The following is a 19,109-nucleotide window of genomic DNA, read 5'->3' as shown; positions in this document are numbered from 1 at the left end:
AAAAATGTCAAAAATAGGGGTACAGCAGTCAAAATTGTGTTATCATCTTAATCACTATAAAAACAAACAAATGTAACAAAGAAGCACAAAAAGGCATACATCAAATCCAGAAAAGCGCTTCGGACGCATGAAATTATTAAACGTTTTGTTTTCAATTTTTTTACATCACTGGGTCGATACCTCTGCTGGTGGACTATCAGTCCCCGAGGGTATCATCAGCTCAGTAGTCAGTACTTTGGTACTGACATGATTTATAACAAACCTTTCTAAAATTGACTGTTTATAAATTTTGAAATTATAAAGAAACTCAAGTTTTCAACTCCCTCAGGCAAAGTTGACCTTAGATGAATTTGGCTATTTGTTTTATGTATTTTTGTCATATAGCTCTTCAACTGTTTCGGTACTTATACATCCCTCGGATTTCAAATGTTTGGCTTGAGCGTTCCTGATGAAGGTAAATCCAGAAAAGCGCTTCGGACGCATGAAATTATTAAACGTGTTGTTTTCAATTTTTTACATCACTGGGTCGATACCTCTGCTGGTGGACTATCAGTCCCCGAGGGTATCATCAGCTCAGTAGTCAGTACTTTGGTACTGACATGATTTATAACAAACCTTTCTAAAATCGACTGTTTATAAATTTTGAAATTATAAAGAAACTAAGGTTTCAACTCCCGCAGGCAAAGTTGACCTTTGAGCATTCCTGATGAAGGTAAATCCAGAAAAGCGCTTCGGACGCATGAAATTATTAACCGTGTTGTTTTAAATTTTTTAACATCCTCATTTTGCTTTTTTATTATACGATTTTATTTATCTATGTAAAATCCACCCATAAAGGATGAAAGGTTTTAAGTGCTGGCGTAGAATCGCACGTTTGACGTCACACAGGTAGATATAAAATAATTTTGTCGTTCAAAGTATGACGGGATACATAAGTACAGAGTCACGTCAAATGGATATCACAAAAAACAGACTTAACACTAAAAGTGATATTAATAAAGACAAATAAAAGAATACTATAACACGTTGTTAAGATGATAAACAACGTCAGTACGCAGAATTTATACTTCAAGACCATCGTGTATTATTTGTTAAGTTGATACGGAATATATATCAACAAGGTCTTAGTACCTTCCGATGAACGTTTTAGAAAAAGGACGAGACGTTCTTTGACATACCCCTGGTTCATCAACTTTCTGCTCAGACACTGGTGACGTTTTACAAAGTCTGAGTAGGAGCTGCAAGCTCTTGAAAACCGAATAAGTTGTGAAATGTATATCCCATATGCATGTGAAGTTTATATATTTCTACTAAGGTGGGGGAAATTGATAATTTCAAAATTAAAATCGTCTCGTTTGTCATAGATTCTGGTACTGAGATGACTGTGTATGTCAAATTCGAGGTATAAATCTAAAAATGAGGCGGAGGACCGTGTCTGTTGTTTCGTTAATTTCTAGTTCTGGGGGATATATTAATGGAACTCAATCAGAAAAGAAATAATCCACAATGCTTTTCTATATAAAAATGGTAGCACACACTATAAATTTATTACTTTGAGATACCATACTGCATATTTTGTTAATAGTGAACAAAAAGGTAAACCATGCTACACAGAGGAACAAGTGATCAGTATGCAGGAGTTTCTTATTGACAGCATGTTTGTTGAATTTTGAGGTAGACTTTTTCAACAAATTGTCGGCATTCCTATGGGAACGAACTGTTTGCTTCTTCTTTCCGACCTCTTCTTTTGCTAATATGAGTCGGAGTTCCCTCAAACATTTGTCAAAAACAAGAAGATCAAAGAAGCCAGCTCATTTAATTTTCACATTCAGTTATATTGATGATGTTCTTTCCATTAACAATCCAAACTTTTCTGATTGGGTTCCATTAATATATCCTCTAGAACTAGAAATTAAAGAAATAACAAACACGGCTTCCTCCGCCACATTTTAAGACTTATACCTCGAATTTGACATACGCGGTCGTCTCAGTACCAGAATCTATGACAAACGAGACGATTTTAATTTTGAAATTATCAATTTCTCTCACCTTAGTAGCAATATACCAATTTCACCTGCATATGGGATATACATTTCCCAACTTATTCGGTATCCAAGAGCTTTCAGCTGCTACTCAGACTTTATAAAACGCCACCAGTATCTGAGCAGAGAGTTGATGAACTAGGGTCATGTCAAAGAACGTCTCGTCCTTTTTCTAAAAAAGTTCATCGGAAAAAACCAAGACCTTGTAGATAAATATTCCGCATTAACTTCACAAATAATACATGATGGTCTTGGTGTATAGATTGTTTATCATCTTAATTACGTGTTATAGTGTTCTTTTATTCGTCTTTGTAAATAATTAACCTTTACTGTTTAGTCCTATTTTGGTAATATCCTTTGGCATGGCTCGGTTCTTATACGGTCCCGTCATTGTGTTATTGTGCTATGGTCATTTTTTGTATTTCTGTCTTTCATTTTTGCTATGTGCTTTGTCTATATGCCATTTTGTTTTCTTTGTTGGCATATTTCTTTGTTTTATAGACTAAGTGATTAACATTATAACAATGTGGACTGCTGTACATATTTATGACATTTTTACCTATTATGTCTGTTTGTTTTGTTCACACATTGTTGTCAATATAATGGAATTTTATGCTGTCATACAAGTGAGGGGATTGGCCAGATTTAATCCACAATTTTCTGCGTAGGGAAATGCCTGCGCCGGGTCGGGTGACAGTTGTTTTCCATTCGTTTGATGTGTTTCAGCTTTTGATTTTGCCATTTGAACAGGGACTTTTCTGTTTTGAATTTTCCTTGGAGTTCGGTATTCTTTTTATTTTACTTTTTACAAATCATCATTTTTTTTGTAGTTATTTGAATACACCTTGCTTTTTATTTTTAGTATAATAATGACCAAAAAATATTAAGAAAAGACAAAACAAAAACTACAGATTTTCTGACATGTTCATTAATATATAGCGAGGTTAACTTCTTTTGTAAGCCTATGCCAATCTTTTACGTTGACCATAAGATTACAAAAGGTATAGAAAAATATAATATGGTTATACCAGAGGATAACACATTCAATTTGTAAACTTACAGTTTTAGTGAAAATTACATCTTATATACACCTGGAAAAAGTATCGCACCACCCGTGATTTTCATCACTATCCAAAATATTATAACATATATTATGGCCCACTAGTATAAAAAGGCTATTTGTAGCATTTATTGACAGGACCACATTCATTCATAAAACTACTGCAACGATATGAACAGTGCATATCGTTAATGGGTGTGGGAAAAGCAGCAAACAATGAAACATTTGACCCATTGCAATTAGTACATAATATAAGGCGAATCGGTAATAAAACGAAACCACAGAGCGTAAGAATAAAACAACGTAATTGTATATAAATTACTTTATAGTTCACAATATCATCTCTAACAATGAAAAATAAAGTGTAGTATAAAATTGCTGCGAATGGAACAAATAATGTTTTGCTTTTTTGTTTTATTTTTTTAACAGGATCAAGTTTTAGGTACTATGGATGTTATCTGAATGTTGAAGTAAATACCTCGTATGTGAATAAAACATTTATGTCCAGTTCCATCTGTATAGAATTTTGTAAAGTAGGTCACTATAGCCTAGCTGCGTTGTCTGTAAGTTATCGTTTACCAATTAAACGATTTTATCACAATTCTTAATATCGTAAAGTTATTAAATTTCAATATCATGAAATTAATTTTGTGTTCGTTTCATAAATATTCGTGACTTGTTGAAAGATAAATGTTTTCTGCACTATATAATTGTGTAAGAATCTTTGATATATGCCACAAGAGAACCTCTCATGTCTTTTTATCCTATTCTAAATTTAATTTAAAATATGTTAAAGCTATATATAATAAAAGTTCAGTATAGTCATTTTTATTGCTGGTATAAGCAAATGTCTTACATATGATTTTATCTCCTTAAAATCTAGGTTTGAACCTGTAACAGATACATTGTATAACAAATATAAAAATTGATTTGTTTCAATATTACTTCATAACATATTACTTATCTGTTTTTTTTCTTAATTCAAGGTCAAGATAACTGGCGCACTTTTTCTGACAAATGCTTATGAGGCACATGGCATTTGTAGCTGTAGTAATGAAACTCTTATGAATAAAGTGAATGAAAGCTTGTGTAATTTTCCATGTCCAAAAAGCCCGGATGAAATATGCGGTGGCTACAACCAAACAATTTACTCTGTTCATGGTGTGGCTATGCGTGGTATGTACGTATATGAAGGCGGTGGTTTTTTTGGGTATTTCCCAAACACTATTTGTACAATGACATTTGAATATATAGCTTTTGGACACCTTTTTTCTTACTATCTTGTAATCAACATATCTGCAGAATGTTTGACACAAATCAAAAGCATATACCGAAACTAGAACAGTTCAACTCTTAGTTAAGATGAACAAGTGGAACTGAAGCTGGGTCGTAGATAAGCATATAGGTGTTATCTTTTTACAACAGATATTTATTTTTTATTTTCATCCTATTTTTTGTCCGAAATGTGGATGTTCAAGCATTAAAGTATACACATTACTGACATCATTTGCTTTAAAGTAACTTGTGTTTTTGGAGGCTGTTTTTGTTTTCATATCAAAGTTAATTGAAGAAAATTTCTGTTTTGTGTAATGTGAAAAGTAGAGTATACAGTGTAAATGGAAATATTACCATTATAAATATATGTTTTATAGGTTACAAGAACACAGGAAATAATGATCGTAAGTGATGTCATGTTTAATTATAATATCCTGTTTATAAGTATACACGGAAAAATAGTATGACAAAAATATCGAATTACAAGGTAAATTTAAAAATGGCAAAGTCCATAAAAACTGACAAAATCAAACGTTAGACTTTATCACCCAAGGGAACGAATGGAAAACAACTGTCATATTCCTGACTTAGAACAGACATTTCCCGAAAAAAATGATACTAGTAATTTAAACCTGGTTTTATAGCTAGCCTAACCTCCCACTTATAATATACACTTTCTCGATAACGTAAAATTTATGATGTAGAGAAAGGGAGAATTTTCCATGAATTTATTTCACAAAAGGGCCAATAAATAAGTTTTACGAATTTTTCCTGAAAGAGACAGGTCCAATTTTCCTTAACTCTATCAGGGCCATTTTCAATAAGATTTTTCAGAAATGAAAAAAAAATCGACTTTTTGATGTATGATATATATTCTTAAATATTCAATTTTAAGTAGGATTTAAAACTTAGATTCTGACCCTGTTAGTAAAACATGGAATATATATATTACTACACATGAAAAAATCCTGCTTAACTCAAAGAAAAAACATACTGTCAGTTCTTGGATATAACAATAAGAAGATATCGTATTTTGCCAATGAGACAACTCTCCACCGGAGACTAAATGACGTAGAAGTTATCAATTATACTAGATCACCGTACAGCAATAATACTAGATCACCGCACAGCCTTCAACAATGAATAAAACACATAGAGTATAGTAAGCTTTAAAAGGCCACGAAATTACACATATTAAACAATTCAAACGAAAAACTAGCGGCCTGATTTATGTACAAAACAATTAACCAAAAGCAATAATAGCCTTTCTTAGAATATATAAAATATTGTTTGATATATATACTGCCTATTAATATATTGAAGGGAAACGTTTTTGAATAGTATTGTAGGCTTCATCAAAAGATGGCAATTCTTTCATAGTTTACCAAAAAAAAATATTCTCTAAAATGCTTTGTCAATTTTCCTTGAGCTGTTGATTTTAATGTATATGTGCTGAGCATATAAGCTTCATACACAGTTTTTCACAAATAGGAAAATATCATATATATATATTATGAACAATAAATTAACATCGAAGTCATCGTCTTTACTTCATGCAATACGATAGGTATAGTGGTAGGAGCAGTCTTTGCAGTTATTGGTGTCATGGTGATAACCGTTGTTATTCTGATTCTTTACAGAAGGTAAGAAAACATTATATGAGGTTATTAAATATTGATAAGTAATCGCTCGAACACTGGTCTAGGTCACTGGACACAGTGTAGGGGGAGTTAACACATATGCCTTAATGGTCACAGTGCAGGGATGTCACAGAAACTTGGGTTATCTGTTACCGCAAAGTTGCAAACTGGCAAAATTAATAGATTAATATTATAATATATCATATAAGAAAAAAGGGCAAAATTTCACCCCTTGAAGAATATTAAAAGAGATTCCTTTACATCACACAATATGAGAAAACTTTCAAACTGGTACAAATTTAGGCTTTGAAAAAGGAAATAAAAAATAATCAAAAACAATATCAAACACATATTTGACATCTGTTATCTAAATATTCCTTAATGGTCTAACTACACAGAACCTTTCAACATGCAATATAAAACGTTTATAAATGTAACGTATAACAGCATTAACGGTACAAATTTTTCTGCACCAGACGTGCATTTCGACAATAAATGTCTTTTCAGTGATGCTCGAGGCCAAAATATTTAAAATCCAAAACTTATTAAAAAAATAAAGAGCTTATAAACTTTAAAAGACCAAAAGTATAGCCAAAGTTGGACAAAGAATCCGAGTTTGTATGAGGGAGATATAGTCATGAATTTAAAATAATTTTCAAAATTTTGTTACAACAAATTTTCATTACACAATATCCGTTTTTTTCATGTCATAACCGAAGTACTGGCTCATGGGCTGATGTAACACCCTTGGACTAACAGTCCACCAGCAGAGTTATTGACCCAGTGGTAGTAATAACATTAACCTTACCAATTTTTCTCTCCACCAGATGCACATTTCGACATTAAATGTTTCTTTAGTGATGCTGGAGGCCAAAATATTTGAAAACCCATAATTTATTTAAAAAAATTAATGGGCTTATAAACCTAAAAAGACCAAAAGTATAGCCAAAGCCGGGCATTGCATGAGGGAGATATATTTCTGAATTTGAAATAATTTCCAAATTTTGTTACAGCAAATTTAAATAATACAATATCCGTTTTTTTCATGCCAGTACCGAAATACTGGCTACTGGGCTGGCTTATATAAATTTCAAAAGATACGAACAGATGGATAAAATAAATAGGTATAGCAATGAGGAGGAAATTCTGTTTCAGTACCATATTTGTTGTCAGTCCTTGGTCTGTACTACTGTTTTCTTCGTTTTCTTATTTCTTTCAGATATCAAACACGTTCTTTTACGACAACATCTAACCTTAAATGTAAGAGTTTAGTATTAGACAAAAACAATGACATAAAGTCACGTGACATGAAATCAGAAAGTAAAGGAACGCTTAACTATTATGTCCACACAGATCATAGTAATAGTAATATCAGCGAAAGAGAACTTTATGAGACTGTTGTCTATAAGGACAAAAGTAATAATGAACAGTCGATCAACATATGTACTAATGAATCAGGGATGAAGAATAACACTTATGGCCAAGACGACGCCAAATACGAAACTGTTGAGGAAATCGAGAGGGACAGAGCTGTCAGAAATATATATAGAAATAAAAGTATCGAAAAATATATGAATATTAATGCAGACTCTGACACAGTCGAAAAAAAATTAAATCAAAAGGCAAATGCTAATGATGAGCTTTATTACAATATTGATGAACATAAATCTGAAGAATACGAAATTCCGACGAGAACAGAAAGCGCACCACATTTGTATTCAACGCTTAATGCCGACTCGGAAGAAGATACCATAAAAAGTGAAACACAAGTCCTTGAAAACACAGAGGAAGAATATGAATTTATGATGCCACAGTAAGCATTGAAAAAAAAAGAGAAATGAGCAACAACGATTTAATCGGAAGAAATATAGAGTATTAATAAGTAGCAACTTCGGAAACCTTATGTGATACAATATACCACAATCAGACAAATAGGAACTATATAACAGCTGCAATGAACATTAAATATATTAGATGCAATAGTTTCTAATACGAACTATGGTTTATTTAAGTTGTCTGCACAGGAACAAAAATCTTTTCTGTAACATTCATCATCTGTCAAAGCCAGGTTGATTCATTCTATATAACTAAAAGGAATATTATATAAAAGAAGTACGACGTGTGGGTAAATAAGAAAGTGCTGTGCTTAGATTATTTGCCATTGTAATTCTTTGGAATTTCTAAATTGAAACTCTTCAAATTATATTCCCCAAAATGTCAATCAAAAGGATAGTAAAAAAGAAAAATCAAAAATATGTTTGAATAGCGGGTAGAAAAACGGTAACCCAGCTAAGTAAATAAGGAATCGAAATCTAGAGAAAAGAATAAACGGACAAATCAAAAGCAACGACACAAATGTACAGAAACCACAACGGACAAATCAAAAGCAACGACACAAATCTACAGAAACCACAACGGACAAATCAAAAGCAACGACACAAATCTACAGAAAGAAAAAGAGACAAATCAAAAGCAACGACACAAATCTAGAGAAAGAAAAAGAAACAAATCAAAAGCAACGACACAAATCTACAAAAAGAAAAAGAGACAAATCAAAAGCAACGACACAAATCTACAGAAAGAAAAAGAGACAAATCAAAAGCAACGTATCAAATCTACAGAAAGAAAAAGAGACAAATCAAATGCAACGACACAAATCTACAGAAAGAAAAAGAGACAAATCAAAAGAAACGAGACAAATGTACAGAAACGACAAGGAACAAATTAAAAGTACACTGTACTAGCAAGTGTACAGATAAAACGAACAACGGAAATAATTCGTGATATGAATTAATCAGGAAGTTACTTCTTTGGACAAAATTAAAAACTTACGAAAAGGAAACCATTGTTTTTGTTTACTATGCTATCGGGATTGGTTGGTATATAGTTTATGTGTACCTTTATTTAAATTTACTTACGTCCTTGAAATGGCGAAAACTGAAAAAAAAAGGATTTTACTTTTTATCTTTGTGGTACTTTGCCTTAAATGTATTTTATTCAAAAGAAAAGGTCAATGTTTCGTAGTCTTACCGAATTCAAAATAAAGCTTCCGTATATTCGTTTAGAGAGTTTTGCACATTCAAAGCTGATCAGAATGTCAATATTCTGCTGAGGAAACTGTCCACAAAATTCAGTGATCTATCGAAACCTAAGCATTCTACCAATGTTTATCCCGAAACAAATATTTGGGAATTTGTGTTGTTTCTGTATTTTATTATTGGAGTAAACACATGTTTTCTTTTCGGACTATTATATAAAGTTTGTGAGTGCATCTTGCGTGAACGTGAGGCTTTGAAGACAGGAAGACAAAAGTTGAAAAGAAGAGCGAAGATTTGTAGGACAATTTTACTGTTTAAGCACATAATTTTAGTGAACATATGCACAAACAATGTTTATAAATAACGTTGTACATAATTCTTCCCTGAGAGACGTTTTTACGACCAACAACAAATATTAGACAATTTTAATTTGCTGCCATTGTCCGCCATCTTGGAAAATTAAATTTATTTTTATTTTCCCTTAATAGGTTTTCTGGAGCATTTGTATTACATTTGTGTTGCCTTTCGTTGTTGAAGTATTTTGATTTTTCTAAAATTAACAACTAAATACAAATACTAACTTGTTATACTATCAAAGAAAGCTTAATACTGTAGATCGAGAAATTCAATGGTGGGGTCATTCTGAATATACTGCAGCAGATGGTTTTCGATATTTCAATCGAAATATAGATAGATCAATAAGGCATTTCGGTAATATTTGGATATACATTTGGGTTGATATCTGTGATTAGACGACCAAAGAGAGAGATCATAGAATTGGAATAAGGTCAACGTCAGACACTACCACTACCGTTAACCTTTTCATTGAGCAACTTCAAGAACTTGGCAATTTCCTATCCTGTTTCTCAAAAGTTTTAAGAGTACCATTTCTAAAATTCCACATTATTCAATGGAATTTTACAAAATAATTATAAAAAAGGTCACCACTACATAGACTACAAAGAAAGTGATAACATACTTTGGAACCGACTCTTCATCATATATCAAGAGATTGATAGAAACAAAACAATAACATAGAAACAGTATTGTACATACTTCTCTTTGGACTTCGCAATTCTCAATCCTAAATACAAGAAAGGCAAACACAGAGATAGCTAGATATCATTTCGACTTATACACTGACGGTATTCATCAAAACAATCTTTTATGAAATGTGTCGCTCGATGAAGCGAACAATAAAATAACCAGAAATTGTTGGTACTAAACATTTCTCAAGAATAATTATTTCGGTGTGAGTGTGGGCTTTCCATGCTAAACCACAATCCCCAATCAAATTTAAATACATAAGAAAGCGCCTGCATTCTTTTTGTAAGTCGTGGGCTTTCCACGCTGAACCACATAATCTGTACAAAGCTTGACGATAACTCCACTTCAGAAACTAATCAAACATCCATCACTTTTCTGGTCAGTCGTGGGGTTTCTATGCTACACCTTTCTCGTTTATGAATACAATTTAAAAATAAAAATAAAATGTCAACGGGTGAATCTTTAAATAGTGTCCTATCTATGACCTTGGCCTCTACAGCAGCACTACGTAGAAGCAAAATGTCAAAGAAAAATGAAAGTTAAAGTATAGTTGAGAACGAGTACGAAAATATATCGACGAAAAATAAGTTGCAGTAACGGTAGTTTCTAAGTCTGGTTGTTACAGAAGTCTTGTACAACAATAAACCAGACGAACTTCTAATACAGTTGAAGTACTGAAGTACTGAACATCGGATGACCGCAAGTTCTGGTGGATGGTCACAAGCACTTGTCTCAGAAAAAAAATCACATCTCTATACCTGAAAGTTAGGTTAAGGAACATAGATATATTTTTTCTGAGATAAGTTCCTGTGTGGATGATGAATAAATGACAAGGAATTCAACCTCACCGTTATAACTATTATATTGTAGTGATATAATCATTTGTTATAGTATACTCTGGTTTTTGAGCTCATCGGGGCCCAAAGGGCCCCATGTCAGCTTATGCCATCACTTGGCGTCAATCGTCTGTCGTCTGTCGTCGTAAACTATTTAAAAAATCTTCTCCTCTGAAACTACTGGGCCAAATACCTTCAAACTTTAAATAAATGTTCCTTATGGTATCTAGTTTATAAATTGAATCCGAAGTTTTGATCGATCGACAAACATGGCCGCCAAGGCTAAAAATAGAACATAAGGGTCAAATGCAGTTTTTGGCTTATATCTAAAAAACTAAAGCTTTTAGAGCAAATCTGACATGGGTTAAAATTGTTCAATTGGTCAAGATCTATCAGCCCTGAAATTTTCAGACGAATTGAACAACCCATTGTTGGGTTGCTGCCACTAAATTGGTAGTTTTAAGGAAATTTTGCAGTTTTTTGTTATTATCTTGAATATTATTATAGATAGATATAAACTGTAAACAGCAATAATGTTCAACAAAGTAAGATCTACAAAAAGTATATATGACCAAAATTGTCAATTGACACCTTAAGGAGATATTGTCCTTTAAAGACAATTTTACACAATTTGTTCATCAAGTTTGCTAACATTTAAAAATCTTCTCCTCTGAAACTACTGGGTCAAGTATCTTCAATCTTTAACTAAATGTTCCTTAGGGTATCTAGTTTATAAATTGTATCCGAAGTTTTGATCCATTGACAAACATGGCCGCCATGGCTAAAAATAGAACATAGAGGACAAATGCAGTTTTTGGCTTATATCTAAAAAACTAAAGCTTTTAGAGCAAATCTGCAGTTTTTTGTTATTATCTTGAATATTATTATAGATAGATATAAACTGTAAACAGCAATAATGTTCGGCAAAGTAAGATCTACAAAAAAGTACTAGTATATATGACCAAAATTGTCAATTGACCGCTTAAGGAGTTATTGCCCTTTAAAGACAATTTTGCACAATTTGTTCTTAACTTTAAATGAATGTTCCTTTAGGAATCTAGTTTATGAATTGTATCCGAATTTTTGATCCATAAACAAACATGGCCGACATGGCTACACATAGAACATAGGGGACAAATGCAGTTTTTGGCTTATATCTCAGAAAATAAAGCATTTAGAGCAAATCTAATATGGGATAAAAATGTTTAAAAGGTCAAGATCTATCAGCCCTGAAATTTTTAGACAAACCGAACAACCCATTGTTGGGTTTCTGCCACTAAATTGGTTATTTTAGGAAATTTTGCAGTTTTTGGTTATTATCTTGAATATTATTGAAGATAAAGATAAACTGTAAACATCAAAAATGTTCAGCAAAGTAAGATCTACAAAAAGAATCATTGATGAAAGATTTAAGCAAAAAAATAACAGGTGAGCGATTCAGGCTCTTGAGAGCCTCTTGTTGTTATTTATTATATTAATATTTGTATAACAGTTATATATAATTTTCATCCATTTGTATATCATTCTATTCTACTATTCTAATGATAGTGCAGTGCAAGTGCATGGTGGACACTCTTCTGTAATAATTCGTTTTTCTAATAAATTGGATTTGAGTAGGCATTCATATTTTCCCACGTTTGTTACAAAACGTTCTTGAGATATTCTTCCGCATGCGTTTATATATTTCTCACGATAAAACATTTTCATATCATTTATCTATGTTCTTAAAAATTATTTTCATGAATATTTATTGATGAAATTAATATATAACAAGCGATAAGGAATGTTATTTTACACTCGATAATATCCGCGTAATCATACGCAATACGTTCGGTTATCAGTCAAAAACGCAAGTCACGTGGGTAGAAAGTTCTGCGGCAGCATAATACCGGAATGCCCTCACGGTAAAAATAAGAAGATGGGGTATGATTGCCAATTAGATAACTCTCCACAAGTGAACAAATGACATAGAAGTTAGCAACTATAGGTCACCGTACGGCCTTCAACAATAAGCAAAAAAACCCATACCGCATAGTCAGCTATAAAAGGTCGAAGTCTGAATGTTATAGAAGTCTTGTTCAACAGTGAGTCAGACGAGCTTGCGTATGAGATTCATGTGGGAATTGAAAATTCAGATCATCTATATGTACATTTCAATTGCAAAGTTGAGGATACTGCTGCTATTTCGTAAACTACAAATGAATCGGAGCAACAATATGAGGAGTATTGACATATCTAACATAAAAAAAAAAAAAATGACATAGTCTAATGTCAACGTACCTTTGTACGTAGTGTCATTGTCCTTTTGGTCAAACGACAAACATTCACCGTGGACATACCGTTCTGTATTATCTATTAGAGAGATACTTTTCATATCAGAAAGGTCAAATTTTCACAATATATTTGACGTCAAAACAGGACAAAAAGTGCACATTTTCTATTTACACTGGAATTAAGAAACAGATTTTATGGTGCGATGGACTTTTATAAAAAAATCTGCGATAAATACCCGAACTTATGCAGATACACATAACATAAAGCGAGTCCGTAGTAGTTTTGACAAGTACAAATTAAATTTCATTAACAATAGATAAAAGAAAATATCTTAAGAATTAATAATTCTTTTTTGCATTCTCCAAACTTCCTTCTGTTGACCAGATAAACATGATAAAAGAGAGGTACCAAGGGGATATTCAAACTCATAACATACCAATTTCGGTAGCGTCATGCCAACTTACCTTTTACACACTACACACGCAATAGATCAGATCGTTATATAATAAATATATCAAATATTTTGTGAACAGGTTATTTTTAAAACACTCCAAAGGAATACGATATTTGTGTGTTTTACCGACGTTAAAGTGGTTAGAAATAAGCCTCACGTAGAGAGATTTTGATAACTATGGAAAGGAATTTTTATGTTGTTGCTTTGATATTATTGATTTTTTACACCGGACAGTCAAAATGTGAGTATAGGGATGTCAATCTTTAGAGTTCATGTCGTTTAATATTAAATATAAAACAACAACCCCTCATAAAAGCATATAGGGGAATTCTCTCATTGTTTGCTCAATAATTTAAGCAAATCCAAAAGAAAAAGCAGTTACCCCGCCTGCAGGAACCTCATTTGTAAAGGGGACTGATTGATTGATTGATTGTTGCTTTGCTTAACGCACAATAAAACTCCATGGTATTGTCACTTTCAGTTTAAAAGAAAAAAAATATAAAGTAAATTGGGTGTTACCCCTTATGACTGTAGTCGCCGAAAATAATGATATCATCTGGTACTACCCCTTTACAACCACAAAGGTTGGTTTAGGTATAGAAATATGGTCATTACTGGAATCCTCCAATCTACTCATAAAAATCGTGCTAATGAAAGGCGTCTGTTTGTCTGTGCAGGATGTATGAATACACAGCCACGTCCGGTCGGAATATGGAAACGTTTAATCCAATGTTTCGTGTATGGCGAGTGCCACGCTCTCTGCGCACATGTAAGAACCATTGCAACAACTCTTTGAGGGATCTCCGTAGGTGGCCTTTTGCAAGACCACATTCCTTCCGATATCCAACATACCCTCATTTTCCAGTGGCAGTCCAAATCCCCACTTTTCATCACGGTCAACCAACTTTGCAGAAATTACCTATGAGATTTTTTCTCGTCCTGAATATGCATGAAATATTTGTCATTGTGCGTTTAGCAATGCAACAATCAATCAATCAATCAATCAATCAATCAATCAATCAGTCCCCTTTACAAAGAGATTCCTGCAGGCGGGGTCACTGCTTTTTCTTTTAGAGTTGTTTAAATTATTGAGCAAACAGAAAAAGAATTCCCCTATATGCTTTTCTACAGTCTCTCAAATGTTAAAACCCAGACTACGTTGTATAATTGCCTTTATGTCGGGCTTTTGGTTTTGATGATAGGAAAAATGTCAACTCAAAAAGAAAGTTACTACCATTGTTGTAAAAAATATATGGTGATAATACAATACTTACACCAACGGAAACTTTATACAATCATATGAATCTGATTTGATTTATGTTTACAAACAATCTTTTATAAAATAAAGAATATTATAATTTATGAAAACAAATATATAGACTGTTTATTTCTATAGGTACGTTAATGACCTATTACACAAATTTGAATGAAATTTTGCATTTAACTAGAGCATAACGAACTGTATGTTATATCGGAAAAATGATATATGCTACCTTTTTTTCAAACTTCCCTATGTTAATCAAATCAAATATCCAGAAAAAAAGTACAAATGTGTAGAAACTTTAGGGTTATGATGTTGAGGAATATTGTCCCGAGCCAGGTGGATAGGAGCTGGCGGGGGAAGGGAGGCAGTTGCCCCGGTTACTTTCCTGGAAAACAAATACTGAAAGCAAAAAATGAAAATGACAGAGAGCACTGCTAACTTGTAGCCTATAGATTTTTGTTTGCTTGTTCTTTTTCAGAAGTTTTACCCCCTTTTCAGTCTACTCCTATGCAACTACGAGCAATATATCACATTGCACGAGCCTGCAGGTGCAATATGATATATACTACGAGGGACAATATTCCTCAATATAAGTGCAGTAATCATTTTTTAATCCCGGCAACATCGGCCGGCAAATTTTATAAGTGGGTTTATAATTAGTAGGAGAGTAATGGAAAAGTACTAGTATAAAACAATATACTATATATCATATCATATCGTAGGCGGGAGGAGTTTGCAGTTTCTTTAAGTGGTTATATATATTTTTTAAAAGTGGGCGAGTGTGTGAAAAGTGTATATTCACAATGTATATATATTCGGTAGGACGAGTATAATTTAAAGAATATATGTTACATTCATGTACAATGTACCGGAGGCAAGTAGTATATCCAACTTTCCAGCCATGTACTACTAAGTAAATTAATGTAGAGAGGTGTCACGGTACGGGTGGGAGTCGGCCGTCAACCGCTAATCTAGGTTGAGAGGAAGAAGTAACTTTTCCTCGCATTCTAGGCGATAATAGGAAAGAGGCGGATTCTGTTACCGTTTCGGTTGCTTCGTGTTTTCTTGTTTAACAATGAAATATACATTTAGGTAGTGTTTTATAAGCAAATTGACAATCGAAACATAACCTACAATTTTATAAGATACTGTATATATTGAAAAACCTTTACAAGTATATTGACAATGTAGTTGTTTTTAAATTAAGGTCTTTCCTTTTCCAAAACGTAAAAACCTAACTGTATTTTTTCTGATTATTATTCTTTTTTTTCAAACTTTGACAAAATTTGCCTCCGATAAGAGTATAAGGATATGTCGCTTTCAAGTTCACACTTTGTATCAACGTCACAATTATTCCAAATAAACTGATTGGTAGGATAACTTGCTTAGAATTATACCTATTAGAGACTTTGGGTCTTTCTATACGTTGAATATTGTATATATTTCACCTTCGCCGGGATATATGCACAAAGATGTGACTTTTTTACCCTCTAAGTATGGGTATTTGACAATACATTTATGCTTTTTTTACCCGTCACGGAGATGCTTGGTCATTTGTGTGTTTTATCAATGTGGTTGTCTTTGATAAATAACGACTTGAAGCGAAAGAATGATGGAATCATAAATAAAATGTTTCACTTTACCATCTCTATTGGTGTAATTAACAGATATATATCATGTTTAGGAGGGTACTGGCAAAAATACCAGTCTTGAAGAGAAATTTCCTTCGATTAAAGGCTAAATCCAAATATTTGGCTTCCTCTCTACTAGTACCGGTATTTTTTCAAAACCCTTCCTGAAAATGATATATCTGTTCAAAATACTATACAATTAAAAAATGATTTTTTTTTTAATTTTTTACTCCAGGTTTACTGTTCCTGTTTCATGGATGCTATACGGGTTTCGATTCGGACAAATCCTTCAGCAGTAACTATATGTCGATTGAAATGTGTTCTAAATTTTGTGATGAGCGACACTACACCTGGATAGCAACTTCGGTAGGTTATTCTATTTAAATCGGCTTCATTGCTTCTCTCTATCTATTGTCTATGAAGATCCCCACCACATCCATATAGTTCAAGGTATAAATTTATAAATGGAAATGTAGGTATACGTCAAAAGAGACAGCAAAAAACGACACAAAAATAAAACGAAATTTGGAGGTCAACTTACGATCTTCATTAACATACTATATTGTCTGTATAATATCAAAAGCATCAGCATGGGGTCTCGTGGAAATAAACACATCAAAGATACTAGGCTTAAGAGATTCAAAAGATCATGTTTTTCTTAGACTGCTAATTATGTCTTTACATTAAATCCATTAGGAGTTGGATGTGAACTGATTGATATTTTAGTCTTAGATACATGATATTTTTTATTAGTTGTAAGTGGCTTTGAAGTAGCTTTCTGTAACTTCTCAGATCTTTAATTTGTGTCTTGTGATTTTATTAGTTGCTTTTGTGCTTTGTATTGATCTGATGAGTTAAGCCCTTTTTAACTGGTTTTTATAGGTTGTTCTTATGTTGTAATCTTACACAACTGTTCCAGATTAGGGGAAGGGTTAGTGCGCCTGCAAACACTTTTCATCCCGCCGCATTCTGCATGTGCCTGTCCCAAGTCCGGAGCTTGTAACTCAGTTATAAATTGTTGTTTGTTACTGTATTTCATGTTTGTTTTTTTCGTTTATTGTTTTGTTCATACACCAGTCCGTTAGTTTTCTCGTTTAAATTGTTTTACATATGTCACTTCGGAGCCTTTTATAGCTTTCTATGCGGTATAGGTTTTGCTCATTGAGTCATTGTTGAAGGCCGCACGGTGACCTATAGTTATTAACCTTCTACTTCATTTGGTCTCAGGTGGAGAGTTGTCTCATGGACAACGATACCACCACTTCTTTTTTTATATTATCATAATTTGGTATGCCAGATGCGCGTTTTGTCTACAAAAGACTCATGAGTGACGCTCGAATAAAACAAGTTAAAAAGACCAAATACAGTATGAAGTTGAAGAGCATTGAGGACCTTATAATAAATTCCGAAAAGTTTTGCAAAATACATCTAAGGTAATCTATTCCTGGGAAGCGTGTTTGCCTCGAATGCGGGATAGGGGTCGTGGGTTCGATATCTGGCTGGAACATACTTCTGACTTTTTTACTTTTATTCGTTGTTTTTGCCAAGCGCAAGCCGCATTCGAAATCAAAGCAAGGATGAGTCGTCTCGGAATAATGTGTTTGAGTATGATATTTACACTTGACACTTACATTGTGAGCTTTCACGCTAAAAATCCGACTCATCATCTCTGTTATAATTTTTTTCTTTTTTTTTCTTTTCATAATGAAAATGTCTGATCAAGTCATGTATAAATTGTTCGCAGTAATAATTGTTAGTTTAAAAATCAGGAGATGTGGTATTATTGCCAAAGAGACAACTTTTTATCAAAGAGAAAAGGACATAGATGTGAAAAATTACTGGTCACCATACGCACCTCAGTCGGTCAATATGATACTACGACATTTGAGTATAGTACATTTAGTTGTTACTTTCTGCTCTTTTCACATGAAATGCATCAAATCAGAATGGCAACAGGAAAGTAACACAGTATTATCTATCTCTCCAAATGTGATATGTAAAGGGAGTAATTTCAGGTCATTCTATCATTTTATTTACTGTTAACTCAACTTAATAAAAATATGACAAAAAAAAAGAGGACACTTATATTTGTTTAAATTTATTGTGTCAAAGGGTCAGATAGACGGAGGGGTTATGGACTCACATCCTGTTGCTACTTGCAGCTGCAGTAAACAACCGCCACAAACCGAAATCAACGGGACACTCTGTAATTCTCCTTGTCCAGGAAACGGAAATGAAACATGCGGGGGTCAAAATACAACATTTGTGTCAATGTATAGTATAGTTCCAGACGGTATGTGTACTTGTTATATAGAATCATGGACAATTACTTCAGCAATTATGCAACACAATATTCAACCTTCATATCAACCTTAATTATTTCTAAAGTTAATTAAGATATGAGTGTTAGAACATACTTAAGTTTTCAATGTATGAAAGGAAATGAGTTTCACACAAGCGAGAGATCAATCTATCACCTTCATTGGAAGTTTGATTTTTGACACTTAAAAATATCACCCAGATAATACATAATATATTCTGAAAAGGC

General features: G+C 33.0%; 3 long non-coding RNA genes across 3 annotated transcripts; all 3 read left to right on the top strand.

Moving 5' to 3' along the window:
* The first annotated feature begins 3,550 nt into the window (after nt 1-3,550).
* Nucleotides 3,551-4,797, top strand: LOC127737288 (uncharacterized). Its single transcript, XR_007999371.1, has 3 exons — nt 3,551-3,665; nt 4,089-4,278; nt 4,755-4,797. It is a non-coding gene; the product is annotated as an uncharacterized LOC127737288 (long non-coding RNA).
* Nucleotides 4,798-5,910: 1,113 nt separating this feature from the next.
* On the top strand, nt 5,911-9,534 carry LOC127737286 (uncharacterized). Its single transcript, XR_007999369.1, has 2 exons — nt 5,911-6,020; nt 7,237-9,534. It is a non-coding gene; the product is annotated as an uncharacterized LOC127737286 (long non-coding RNA).
* A 4,199-nt stretch (nt 9,535-13,733) lies between these two features.
* LOC127737287 (uncharacterized) lies at nt 13,734-18,907 on the top strand. Its single transcript, XR_007999370.1, has 3 exons — nt 13,734-13,907; nt 16,797-16,927; nt 18,674-18,907. It is a non-coding gene; the product is annotated as an uncharacterized LOC127737287 (long non-coding RNA).
* The last annotated feature ends 202 nt before the right edge of the window (nt 18,908-19,109 follow it).

This window comes from Mytilus californianus, unplaced genomic scaffold (genome assembly GCF_021869535.1).
Source record: "Mytilus californianus isolate M0D057914Y unplaced genomic scaffold, xbMytCali1.0.p SCAF_4, whole genome shotgun sequence".
Classification (NCBI taxonomy): Eukaryota; Metazoa; Mollusca; class Bivalvia; order Mytilida; family Mytilidae; genus Mytilus; species Mytilus californianus.
The sequence above is the reverse complement of the archived record's forward strand: the minus strand, read 5'-3'. Positions and strand labels throughout refer to the sequence as shown.